We start from the raw sequence: 14,050 nt of genomic DNA on the forward strand, positions 1-14,050 counted from the left end.
GTAGGAGTGTTATTTCCTTGCCTGACTCGTCCGTCAATGTGTAATGCTTTTTCCTTATGCAAATCTCATTTAATTGTTACATATTTATAAAGGATTGTGACAATTCTATATTTTTCGTTTAAAATATCTTGTTTTGTGGGAGCTTAGACAACGGCATCAGTTTGCACCGCAAATATGCCCGACTGTGAGGGCGGGCACAAGCCGGCGTGAGTAGGTTAAACGTTGAGTTTTATAAGGGCACCACGGGGTGACCAGCCCCTCCCCACCCAGCCCCACCCCTCCCACTCCCCACCCAGCTCCACCCTCCCCACCCAGCCCCTCCCCACCCTCCCCATCCTCCCCTCCCCACCCTCCCCTCCCCACACTCCCCTCCCCACACTCCCCTCTCCACCCAGCCCCACCCCTCCCATTTTGGATGCACGACGGACGGACACAATAATCCCCTGTGGGCTGGTGTAACCAGAGGTTCCTACCAGTAATAATTGCCGTTCCCTCGGCTACAAAGGGGACACAACGGTATTTTGTAATCGCTTCATTGGGGTTGGTTGACTATACTTCACCGTGATGGGGTAATGAAGAGAGACTGCATTTTGTCTTGCTTGTGGATGCCCTGTCAATTAGAGATACCATACTCGGGTTCCAAAGGCTCTTTCCAGCCTCTTTGCCACCGTGAAATAAAACTGGAAAACCCAGAGGAAACCCGTACACAGGAGGGCATAACACCCAAAGCTCTGCAAGGATTTATTTAATAATCCATTGCTGTGCTGCCATCTCTTGGCCAGCTTTAACACGTAGTCTTTCGCGACCAATATTATCCATAAGAGGTTTTTTTTTGGGGTTAGATCATGTAAATATAAATGTGTCGTTAAACCCGCCACCACCCGACACAGCCAATTTGTGTCGGTGGTGGCGGGTTTATTTATGCGATCTAACCCAACAAACCCCTCTTATGGATCTCTTGCCCAACTCGCAGCTTCGCAGGCCAAGTTGACACTAGATTTAAAGCTTTCGTGACTACGAGGATCCAGACTGTCTGGAGGACAGCGCTGTCCTCCAGACAGTCTCGTCCCTTCACCTGATGAAGGCCGCTTGTGTTGTGGCCGAAACGTCGTGATTTTTGTTATTTTATTTTTTTACCTACGTGACTTTACCCAATAGAACCAAAGAGTAAGTTGACACTACTTGGCATTCTAAGTAAGTCTTATCGGGCAACTACTCACCAGGCTATCCATCTGCTTAGCTTATGAGACCTGACGAGATTGCGTGTGCATTCACGGTGATATGGTTGTAGGCAATTTAAAGCCCCCTGTGTTGTTAATCACACGGAATTATTTATTTTTCAGGATCATTCAGTATTAATTTTTAATGGGGGTTTTCTCCAATTTTATTGAGGGGTAATAGCTATATTTGTCTAAATTGATAAATAATTGTTTTTAATTGAAGTTATAATAATATGTAACATTTGTTAACGACTTACAAACTATGAAAATTATACTCGCAACATTTTGTATAACAGTTTTATTTACATATATGTGTACCCAAATACATGTTCTGTTTTTTTGGTAACAGGTGGAATGTGTAGCATTGATTTAAGAACATTTTACAAATGATAGTACCTGTGCCATTCATAGCTATGAAACCTAGAAAATAAATAACCCAAAATGTAAAAAAATATGTTTTTTCTTTTTAATGAGCTTAAGAGACGTAACACATTTATAATTTAATTCGGATTTGTCGATTTAATCAGCAAATTGCAGGAAACTGCACAGGGGTTTAGAATTATGTTTTGACGGCATAGTCTGATCTCTGTTCGGGAAAAAAATGCTCATTAAAAGCTTCTTGTAAGGTTAATGTCTATTTAACCGGGTACAGCTTGACTGGCATGGAATGTTTAAGTCTGACCACATTTCAGGGGCACTTTCAAACATGAACTGCACTCGCTTCCTTTTACGGGGGGGGGGGGGGGTGCTAGAGGGTGGGGGGAGTGGTTTGTTCGTGGCAAATAAAAAAAATGGCAGTCATTTTGATTTGGATTCTTACCTGTTTGTTTGAGGTACAGTTAGAGGGAAGGGTGGCGGGTCTAGTTCTGAGGGAGCTTTATTGATTCACGGTGGATGTAATTTGACATCTGTTAGCGTTTAGTCGTGCCGGGAGCAGGGAAGGGTGCTTGGAGAGCCTATTAGAGCCGGAATGGAGGGGCCTCCTTAGCAGTGGCCATTTATCAGCCTGTCATGAGTGATGGATGGCACAGGCTGGGAGGGGAAGCTTTGACTCTTATCTCTCTCTTTCCTGCGTCTCCTGATCTCTCTCGATTCCTCATGCTATCGCTTACCTTTTGTCTTGCTCTCATTCTCTCTCTCTCCTTCTATATTTATTGTGACCCTTTATATTCTGTCGCCTTTTTTGCGTATGCCTCCTTTCACGCGTACGCGGCGCAGTCCCTGCAGTGTCCCTCGCCGTTGTCTCTTTCTGTTGGGAATGCAGTCGTAATTATCGCTTGTTATTTCTTGGCTTGTCTTCGTCCTCGTTGATTTCGAAAGTTGCTTTGCTCGGTTCTTCTTCTGCTGCGAAGGGGCACATGGTGCGCATCTCTTGTCACAAAACATTATCCCAGGCACCTCGTTGTGAGTCGTCAAGTGCTTGTCTTTTCTTCCGTGAGCTAGAATTTGGAAGCCACGAATGAATTTTAATGCGATCATATTTTGCTTGTTTAATGTCGGCATCGGTAATAGCAGCATACAATAGATCATCGATTATCCGGCAGCCTCGGGCGGGTGGTCGTGCCGGATTTTCATAAACGCCGGATAATTACAAAATCGTAATTTAAAATAGCTTATTTTTGCACGTTCTTGTATGACATGTTTTTTAGGTGTTATCTATATTTTTTAGTCTTTTAAAATGTGTTTACGATGTGAAATAGGCATAAATAAATATCCTACTTTAAAAAGTGACTTATTTACTGTACCGTACTCAGCACTCCAATCTCGAAGACTCTGCATGGAGTGATATATGTACGTGCATTATTTTCCTTAAGCTGTATGTAGTGTATAATGTAATGTATATCATATTTGACACTAATTTTAACGACGAAGAATTGCAACAAATTAAACATTGCTTTGGCCCATTTATCAAAGTCGCTTGTGCATGAACTGGTTGGGACATTTTGTCGAAACTCCTATTACTGTACGACTATATTTGACCGTGCAACGAGGACTAAATCATGGGAATATATTTGCGAGAGGAGGGATGTTGGTCTACTGGTTAGCATGGCTAACATCGCTGACGAGATATATCCCAACGCGTTCTCCCCCACCACCTCAACCCCCCTTAACCGGCTTATAATGAGCATTTTGGTAAATTATCGACAATGAATGGCCAACATGGCCCAGAGAGACCTCCATCCAACAGTGGATTGACCAGAGGCTCTACATTTTGCACAATATAACTGTTGATTGGAATTAAAGATTGCCGAAACATTTGTGGTTTCCTCGCGGGGGATAACGTTACGTATCCATATCCATCTGGGAATAGTAATGCACATTAAAGGGGACGTGTCGCAACATTATTTTCCTTTTCGTCTTGAGTTATTTCATGTTTGTACAGTGAACCGTAACAACAATTGACCGGCCCATTAATTTCGACGTTATTATGCATTTTTATATATTTATACGGTGTATAGAGCAGGAAATGTCAATGACATCTTTACAGAGAGTCTTAGTGTTTACAAACTAAGCATATTAATTTCTCACTCACCAGCGGTAAATCGCCTCTTGTCACTCTTCTATCGTTACTACTTCCATGGTTAATTAGTGAACATCACTGAATGAGTGAACTTCACTAATTTTTGCACCTTAGCACAGTTGGCTGCGGGTACGGTGCGAGAGACGTTCTGCATACATACGTTTCTCAAAGTGAATTCATTTTAGGCAATGGCTTTACATGATTTCTAGAGTCATGGTTATTTCCTCCACACTTGTTGAAGACTCGGTCGATTACCAGACTGGCTGTATTGTCTCGTCCATGCTGTGTTCATATTGGACCTTTTTGCCAGTATCAAAATGATGAAAAAAAATTCTGTATTAGCCTTTTGCCCATCCAAGGACGGGTGTATTGCAGTAAATCTGAAACTTGCAAGCGGAAAGCAGACCGCAACGTGATATATTTATTGCATCAATTCGTGTGCAATTTGTAAGGCTGCGGTGACACAGACCTATTTCACTTAAAGGTTATAATCCCTTGTTCATCACGACGTCCTTTTTACTTCGATGTCTCAACAGCGTCACAGAGATCACGTGACGTGAGGGTTCTGCCTTTGTAGTGAGGGTTGTAAGTTGACGCTGAGGAGGGGGGAGGAGGCGCCTCGCCCCCCCCCCATGTGGAGTGACGTCAGCCGCTAATTATTATTAATGGGGGAGTGTGTCCATTTGTAAGACGTCATCTCTTCATGATTATTAATGAGGGGGGCTGTTCGATTTGGTGTGACGTCCACCTGCTCATGATTGTTAATGAGGGAGGGGGGTGCTACATGTGGCGTGCCGTCACCCGCTCATAATTATTAATGAGGGGGGGTAGCCATTTGGAAGACGTCACCTCTTCATGATTATTAATGAGGGGGCCTGTTCGATGTGGAGTGACGTCACCTGTTCATGATTATTAATTAGGGGGGCTGGCCGATGTGGAGTGACGGTACGCGTGGGACACACAGACATTCTTGGCTCATTATAGTAGTAAATCTGTTTGGTGTTTGAACATCTTAACACCTGTTTTATTTTTTGATTTAAAGCTTTTGTGACTGCCGGGATTCATATTCTTGGTTCTTTCGGTAAAGTTACGTAGAAGGGAAACAATAAAATAATAATATATATAAAACAATAAAATTCTCACGACGTTTCGACTGCAACACAAGCAGTCATCATCAGGTGTGAAAACCAACGGCAAGAACATTTGAAAGAAGTGGCGGTTTGTATTTATTTATTTTTAAAGCACCAATTGGGTCGAGGCTCAAAAGAAAACCGTCCCTTGGTGTGGACCAATCAGTTTCAAGGACAATGCATATATTATCATAGTATGTTTTTGGTTTGCATTTTGACTGCAGGTATTGTGGTTAATGCAGACATGAATCCTTGTAAAAAAAGGTTTCAGTTTTGTTGCCAGAAAAAAGGGGAAAAACCCTATTATTTAATGCATATTATCAGTGTGTTTTTTGTTTGCATTCTGACCACAAGCATTGTGGTTAATACAGACATGATTCCTTGTAAAAAGGTTTCAGTTTGGTGTTTTAACATCTTAACACAGCTGTTTTGTTGCCAGAAAAAAGGGGAAAAACCTGAGGGGACACAGATTGATAAACACAAGATTCAGGTCCGATTCAACACATTACATAAAATCCGTGATCTGGTTCCGTCTGTAAAAGATGTGATTCTGTCTACAAACTAAGTTGCCTCTGTGGTAGTAAAAAAAACGCCACTTTTTTCAAAATTTCTTGCTGTGCTTTTCACACCTGATGATGATTGCTTGTGTTGCAGTCGAAACGTCGTAATAATTTTATTGTTTTATATTTTTATTATTTTATTGTTTCCCTTCTACATGGTGACTTTACCTGTTTTATTGCCAAAGCCTGTTCTTATGTTTTCATCATTTTAATACTGGAAAAAGGTCCCATAGATATGACTGCTCAACCTGAGCTATTGATACTTTTATGCTTGCACTCCCTTTGTACTGTTCGCCTTTGGGCATTCTCTGATCTAACTGGTGAAACTAGGCCATAAAGAATGCTGTCTCTGGTGTAGGCCAATCAGTGTCAAAGACAATGCATATATTATCAGAGCATGTTTGTTTCCATATTTTGCCACAAGTATGTGTGGTTAATGCAGATTCGATGCCTTGCAACAAGTATCTATTTGATGTTTTACCATCTTAACACCTCAGCGAATGTGATTATAGTGAGATTAATTTCTATTGATCCTTTCGTCGCAGCAAAATATATATGTTTAAATGTTGTTCTTGATAGCTACTCGTCCTGTAAGAGATATAAAGCTGAAAGCATATTTGGAATTATGTTAAACTGCAATGAAAAAGAGTGTGAGTGTGTGTGCGCATGCCGTATTGTAGCAGTTGGCGCCTCTGTGCTATGAACCGAGCAACCCGAATTCGATTCCCGCTCATGGCTAACACCAGTGACGATTAATTGAATCGGTCCTGGGCCTCCCTAGGTTGATTCAACCTTAAATGAGTACCGGGTGCGATACGTAAACTTCGCCACCGTGGAGACAAAGGCGGCCGGGTGTGGCGCTGTGACCACCCACCCCCTCGTGTGCCGTGCCGACCTTCATAGAGGTGCTCGCTAACAGCACTTTCCCCAACAGTCTGTTGAGGCTATACGGGGGATCTTTGTTTTGTGTGCCTGTACGTGTCGTTCAGCACACTGAAAAAGGTTGCCCCAATATCAGGCCATTCCAGGGCATTTTGTAACTCTAAACATTGTTCACATTCCAGAAAATCTACTTCCAACTTGTCACCCCTCCCTCCTCAACGGGGGCCGTTCGCTTTTAGCGATGTGTTTTCACGAGTGTGTGGGAGCCAAGGAAAATGGAGACAAACTATTTTTAATCGTCATATCTTTGCAGCTCGAGATAATTGAGCATGCGTATGAATAGAGTATTGATGGGATTTTTTGTGTGCAGCCCTGTGTATGCTGGTATCACAGCCCAAATCCCAGATTTAACTAGGAGATGTAATAAACTAATTGGGATACGTGAAACATCGTTGCCGCTTTTATAAGGCCAACTTGGGGTTAAATATATATGTTTAAAGCACGTACACCAAGCTCTTAAGGCTAATGGTTACTCCGACTATACAATCCGCAAAGCTATCACTCAAACCATGAAGAAGGACCCTTTTGAGGAGCCTTTCAAAACCATCACTATACCCTACATTGCGGGGATCACAAAAAAGATCTCCAAAATCTTGAATAAACACAAGATCCAGGTCCGTTTCAACACATTACATAAAATCCGTGATCTGGGTCCGTCTGTAAAAGATGTGATTCCGGACATACAGTACCCTGGTGTCTACAAACTAAGTTGCCTCTGTGGTAGTAGTTACATTGGAGAAACCAAACGCCATGTCTCGGACCGCATTCGTGAACACAAAGCAGACCTTAAACACGGTAGGACCAACACCTCGGCCGTGGCAGATCATTGTTATAATTCAGTAGGCTCACATGACATTGACTTTTCCAAGACAGAGGTTCTTTGTAAGCCATCTGGCTACCATGAGAGATTCGTTCATGAGGCTATCCACATACAAGCACAGAGACAATTTCAACCGAGAAGATGGATTCTGGCTTAGCAATCATTGGGAAGATTTGATAAACCATTTCAGGTCTTAATTGATTGTTCACGCTTACGGTGGCTTTCAGACAGCATGCATTAATTTTTCGTCTCCCCCCTCTTTTCAGAACATAGATGGACTAGTCCTTCTAAATAAACTGCTAAATCGCTGCGCGTGGCGCTGACGTTTTATAAATAAATAAATACTCCGTTTAAAAATAAAATAATTGATGCAAACCGACACACCTGATGACGACCGTTTGTGTTATGGTCGAAACGTCGTGAGAATTTTTATTGTTTTATATATATTTTATTATTTTATTGTTTCCCTTCAACGTGACTTTACCGAAAGTGCTAAGAATATTAATTACTGCAGTCACGAAAGCTTTAAATCAAAAGTTAAATATGTCATTAAATACTCGTAATTCTAACAAAAGATATGCGACTAAATAAACATTCAAACTTCACTTTGCTAAAAACAGGTGATGAATCTTAAGTTTTTTCTATCTGTCTGATCCACTTTGTACACTCCAAAAAATGTGTATTCATAATGACAATTATTGGTCAATTATAATAATAATAGCAATGATGGCTCCCATATACTCAGTCACTTACATATTACCCATATTAGCCTTAACTAATTAATACCAGCATTTCACATTGGTGACAAATCAGCATCATCCCTGCAGATAACATAAAATACTAATGACGTTTTTAAAATATAACATAAAATTGTCGAATAACTTTAATAAATATCAGTTTTGAAGACAGCTGTGTGCGGTACACGTATTAATCACACTAATCAGCCTATTCCTACTCGTCCTTTATAAAGGTTGATCTTAGGTCACCATTTAAGTTCATTATTACACTTCCCTTACCTCCTAGATGTATAAGTTGTCTGAAATCAGCTAATCCGATGTATTGGCTTGTCCTATCATTCATTGGAAATAAACAATTACCCTCCACATTAAAGGGTTACCCGCATTGTTGCAAGCACATTGCAAGGACGAACGCAGCAGATAGGGAAGGACCTGAATTTAGTAGGAGTAATAATAACAACAATACGAATACAATGGCTATGTGGATGGCTGAGGCAGAGCGAGGAAGGAATCTGCCTTTGGCTGTGTGGAGGCGACAGGAGGTCAGCAGAGAGGGCCACCTCGTTGGGTTGGCGGGGGGGGGGGGCGGTTGGGGGGGGGGGGGCGAGTGGGGTGGTTAGCATTTCCGCCTGAAACACCGGAGCCACTTTCAGAAAAGTGGCTGAACTTTTGTCCTTGTCAAGTGCGAGAGCGCTAATTAATGCTCGTCGGCACAAATGGATGACGGCTCCCTTCACGGCAACACCGAGGGCCTTAAATAAAATAAAATCCGCTGCTGGGTGAAAGGATTGCTCGGTGTGGCTGTTTGCCTTTCATTCTCGTTTTTGTTGCATATGTACGGGTCTCCGAATGTGGGTGCGTTGCATGTTATCTACTCTGCCAGAGTAGACAAATTTTGAATATTATGATGAATGCCATTGTCACACAGCTGCTCACTTTGGGTTTTATTTTTCTGCGTGATGTAAACATTTAATTGTCCTCTACAGGCAAGTAGCCCCCCTTCTGCCTTTACAGATTCATAGCATGGACTCCCGTTACATTAATTAGATTGGGCGGTTGGGGAGGGTAGGCGTGGTGAGGGGAGGTGCAGGGGTCCTCACAGCTAGGGGTCTGGGGACCCCTTAGGGGGCCACAGCAACCATCTGGGGGGTACACAAATGATCAAGGGCTGCATATGGATTAGTTATCGGGAGCTGAGAACCGGCATGGAGTTTGTATTAGAGGATTTGTGTTGCCAATGGCATTGGGGCGCCGTGGTGGCGAGATGTTAACTCTCAGGGGGTCGTGGGTTCGATCCCGACCCTGAGGCCTGTATATTTGGGGTTTGCGTGTGTCTCTGCCCGTGGTCGCATGGATTTTTCTCCGGGTCCTCCAGTTTTTCCCTCCACAATTATAAACGTGCGTTTAGTGTACAATATTTGGCTGCTCTAAATTTTCTACGTGATAAGCCATTTAGTTCGGATATCCATTTATGGCCAGGTCACTTCTGAAAAGGAGCTATATAGCTCAGTGAGCCTTACCTGGTAAAAATAAAATAGTTTAGTTTTGTAGTGGTCAATATTTTAACACTTCCATATTGACAACCATGCACCAATGCATCAGTGGCAAAACTGAGTACCCATTATATTTTATGCCATGAGTTTGTGGTCCCTTATGCTTACAGTAAAAGATACGTTGTTAAAAAATGGTTCACATTTCAGCCGAATAAAAATGTTTATAGAAATTTGAATCTAGAAATGAAAATCGGATTTTGTTTCAAGAGGCTACAACTGTTTTAAAGTTGAAACATTTTTGAAAATGTGTGTGGGGGGGGGGGGTGGAACAAATATTTAAAATTATTGAGCAAATACTCCCCAACTCCAACCACAGCAGGTATGATTCTTTAACGTAAGAAATAAGAAAACAAATACCGAAAATCTCTCACCGTACACGTATAGCAAAGTATTTGTGCTTTTACAGAGTGGGCTGTTGTGGTGGACTGGGCGGGTTCTCGCAAGTGAAGGTCCTCTGTTGAATCGACGGATATCAGCGCTGGCATGACGTGGGTACGTTCTACCTCCTTTACGCGTTCACTCTAACCAGACAACGGTTTTAATAGTCTCGAGTAGACTTTACAAATCACAAATTTACTAAAAAAATTAAGAAAAAAACGTTCCCAAAAACCGTTCCACTGTATCGTGTAATTATTTTAAGGGGTTAAAATGTACAGGGTGTGTTGTAATTTTCGTAAAGCGCTCATTCCGTGCAGTTCTCTAATAAGGGATATCACCAGATTAATGGGGGTGACTGTAAAAATAAGTAATTGGGCAATTGACGCTTATAGAACTGTATTGATTAATGTGTGTGCATGATTTATTAGAGTGGCGTTTCGTGCGCAAAACTTTATTTTGAGCAATTTAACCGTCAAATATATAATCAACATTTCATCACACAGAGATAATTAGGCCAAACCTTTTGCATTTTTTAATTGTTAAATTATGAGTTCTGCTATTGATTTATATAAAGGATGCTATTTTTAAAAAGGCATTTTGCCTCTAATCGAGACCTCTTTAAACTTTAAACAATGATTGATTTGATCGATGTTGAATATTTGTAAAGGGCAAGTCATAACAGCTACAGTCGGTAAATAGTTTACCCAGCGCTTATGGCTAAAGCAGAGCAGTGCGGTTAGGTTTGAGATGCATCATTAAGCTTGTGTTTTTCCAACACAATTAACTGGGTGGCTGAATATGCTACACAAGATTACAAGCTTGTGCGAGTATTTTCAAACCATTAATATTGTTAAAAGGGGCCGGTGTTTGTTTGTAAAGTTATGGTGATGCATTGCCGGCAGAAATTGCACCCAGAGGATGATATCAAACCGTGGGGTCCAACGCCAACACTTTCCTGACAGAATTCCTCCTCCTCGTGGGTTCATTAAATTTTCATGCAACTTTCTTATGTATGTAAATAAAAAATAACAGTGACAGTCACAACGAAGGAACGCGCTTGCTTTGTGCAGTGTGTTTTGAAATGTGGCTTATTTAGAATCTTACATTTTTTTTTGCTATTTTATTTTGAGAGGATTTTGCTTTCATTTTAACAAACCCCCGCTTTAATTTTGCTTTCTAGAGACAATTTAGAGGTGACACATTTTTAGACAAGTTTCATTTTATTCCAGTTGACATTTGGTTGGATATTAGTCTGCAAAATCGAAACGTGCATTTCGTATAGTATTTAACCATCACTTGTAAAATCACTAAAATAATATGATAGTGATAGGCCAACAATATGACGTAGTTAACAGTTTATCTTAATACTATGCTGTATAATTGTATTAGAATACGGATGGCAGTAATGTGCATTGCTCCCACACCTGTGCTCCCCGCCTTCACTAACCGGCGTTAACCGGCGTGGTGAAGTATGGTCGCATAAATGCCACGGTCCTCACGCCACAGAGAGACCCTCATCTTGCATTGGATTGACAAAAGGGATGTACGTATATTTTTAGGATATTTGAGCTACAAACCTAACTTATATATTTGTTGTGCTGCCGTGGTGATTCCTGCACTGGTAGTAGTAGTGGTAACAGCGGTTGATTCGTGTTGTAATCGCTCCTGAGGCTACTTGCTCATCACAGCAGTTTGACCACGTGTTGCTTTGGTTTATGTTTTGTTGTGGATCCAGCGGTGGATCTTCGTATATTTAAATAATTAATTAGCTGCTGCTCATTCAATCATATGCTAATCACGATCAAGGCGCAGGGGGCTTGGAAGGGTGCTTCGTGTCGAGTAACATCACAGAAGCGGCTGAAATGCTCTCAGTGATCCGTTCAGTAAAAAAACGTGCGCTTTCAGCCATGTGCTGCGAGAGCTTGACTCGTTCAGGAGTGTTTGGGTTTTTTTTTTTTTAAACGTCCCGGCGTGAGTTAGAATCGAGCGTCTCTCAGCCAGGCGTCAAGTCCACCTTGCCCTCGCCGTTTACTCGTCTGAGCGTTAAAAAATTGGAAGTGTGCATCCTAATTGGTTGGCGAAACATTTTTGGAGGTGTTGGAGACTGACTTTGTTCGTAAGCCATGGGGCTAAGATTGTAAGCACAACGTGCAGCCAAACAAATGAAAAAACAAATACTTTGTGCGGAACACAAACCGTGTTAAGGGTGCCATGCTGTTTCATACATTTACTGCGAATCAAATCAATCACGCAATTTATGTTATTTAAAACCAGGCGATAACCAGCTGAGAAACAGGAGTAAACCCTGCTGGTGTGCAGTAATTGGGAGGCCACTCATCTGCATCAATACATCCTTGTAAACATCTTATTTGCATAGATCAACTGTTTTCAAATGTTCCACATCGGTAATAACCCCCCCTCCATTCCTTTTTTTCTCTCCCAATTATCTTCTTGGGCTCCTACTTCATTTCCCACTCTGTCTTCCTCGCTCCCCTTTCCCTTCAGCGTTCGTCTAATGTGAAGGTTATGCCTGCTTCTCCGCGCATAGCTTCTCAATTAAGCTCTCTGGAAAGACAAAAAAGAAATGTTCGCAACCTCCGTGTCCTCTCGTGACTCGCCGTAACATCAGGTCCTGCACCCTCCCAGGGGCGGGGGGGGGGGGGGCATGTCCCCCTCCGTTTGCAACCGCGGGTCTGGAAGGACACCCCATTAGTGCATGAGCACCGACCACAGATGCAAGGCCGCACATGCATTTCTAGTTTAAAAATATTTATATTTTACGATGTATAAGGCCCACTGAGCTATTAGCTGCTTTTTCAGAAGTGACCTGGCCACAAATGACAACTCAACGAAGTTGCTTATCGTGTGGAAATTTATAGCGTCCAATATACTCTAAACGCACGTTTCTTAATGTGAAGGGGAAAAACGGAGGACCTGGAGAAAAATCCACGCGACCACTGGAAGAACGTGCAAACTCCAAATATACAGGTGTCAGGGTCAGGATTAAACCCATGACCTCCTGCATACCAGGCGAGGTAGTCAACATTTCACCACTTGTGAACATTCTTTTTAAAGAGTTTAGCAAAACATGGACATTCTATAAATATATATCTTGATGTTTGTGTGCAGTACAGAGAAACAAGGCTGTCCGTGTTCAGGCTGGAAGCCCGTCTTTAATAAACAAAAAAAGTGACGTTTGACAGTTAAATATAATGGGTCTACTACATAATTTTAATAAGTAGCAAATAATAGTAATTTTGTAATAAATTTAAGGGCTTTTGTTGATACTTATTGTTCTCATATTTTAGTAATCCTAATTTTTTTAGTCCGAGAGATGGTAATGATGGATGACAGTGGCCTGATTTTTATTGTGTATGTTGTCACGGGAGGCCTTTTTTATACAATTTGCAGCCACTGGCATACTTTGATAATGCCCAACAGTGTTGCTGCCGAGTTGGGAGGTGAGGTTCTCATATGGGCTGATCTTCTGCATGCTTGCCTATGAAATATTAACACGTGCGATGACACGGACTCATAAATAGCTGAGCAGGATTGCGGTGCGCTTGGGGTGAGACCGATCGACTGTGCAAGTCATTAGAGCGGATGAGAGGTACGTTACAGGAGTTGAAAAGGAGTTGTGAGGTTTTTTTTTGTCTTTTTGAGGGTGGCTGAAGGGATTTAAAGGTCCCGAGACTGACAGACATGATAAATAGGAAAAAAGAAAAACAGCGAGCGTACAGACGTAAAGGGGAATGGGTTTTGACCATTTCTAACTTTGCACAAGGTAATGCTGTTTGAGCACGGATATGTTGGACCACGATTTTTTTTTTTTTGCTGAACCGGAATTTCGAACCTGCGACACACCGTCGCTCAGCATTCAGTGCCCATTCGTACAACGTGCAGTAAACCTCATTGACCGTGGTGCTTGGGACTGCGCGGAAGAGACGGTTCGTTTGTGGCATCGGCTCGTATGAATACTTGTGTTCCTAGCAGCATCATTTACAAGCATTTGTCGATCCGCTGCCTGATGAAGGCCTCCCCCACACCATGGCCGGTTGTTGACGTTGGTTGACCATACTTCAGCACAGCGGTCGGTGTGGGTTGGTGAAGGGCAAGGTATACAGGACCAGTTGAGATGTCACAAGCCACTGGTGCCAGCCGTGGCTGGGATTTGAACTCGGGTTGCCAG

At 42.1% G+C, this 14,050-nt stretch overlaps 1 protein-coding gene across 42 annotated transcripts in view; it reads left to right on the forward strand.

Moving 5' to 3' along the window:
* The window catches only part of LOC142929607 (uncharacterized), a 391,053-nt gene that overhangs the window by 194,449 nt on the left and 182,554 nt on the right, over positions 1 to 14,050 (forward strand). For 39 of the 42 annotated variants that reach the window (XR_012945767.1, XR_012945769.1, XR_012945764.1 and 36 more), the window contains one exon: positions 9,890 to 9,975. The exons of 2 other annotated variants lie outside the window; for them this stretch is intronic. The gene's annotated coding sequence lies outside the window, so the exon portion shown is untranslated. One more of the 42 variants, XR_012945796.1, reaches the window with a different exon arrangement.

The sequence above is a fragment of the Petromyzon marinus genome, chromosome 32 (assembly GCF_048934315.1).
Source record: "Petromyzon marinus isolate PM22_M1 ecotype Great Lakes invasive population chromosome 32, UKy_Petmar_22M1.pri1.0, whole genome shotgun sequence".
Lineage (NCBI taxonomy): Eukaryota > Metazoa > Chordata > Hyperoartia > Petromyzontiformes > Petromyzontidae > Petromyzon > Petromyzon marinus.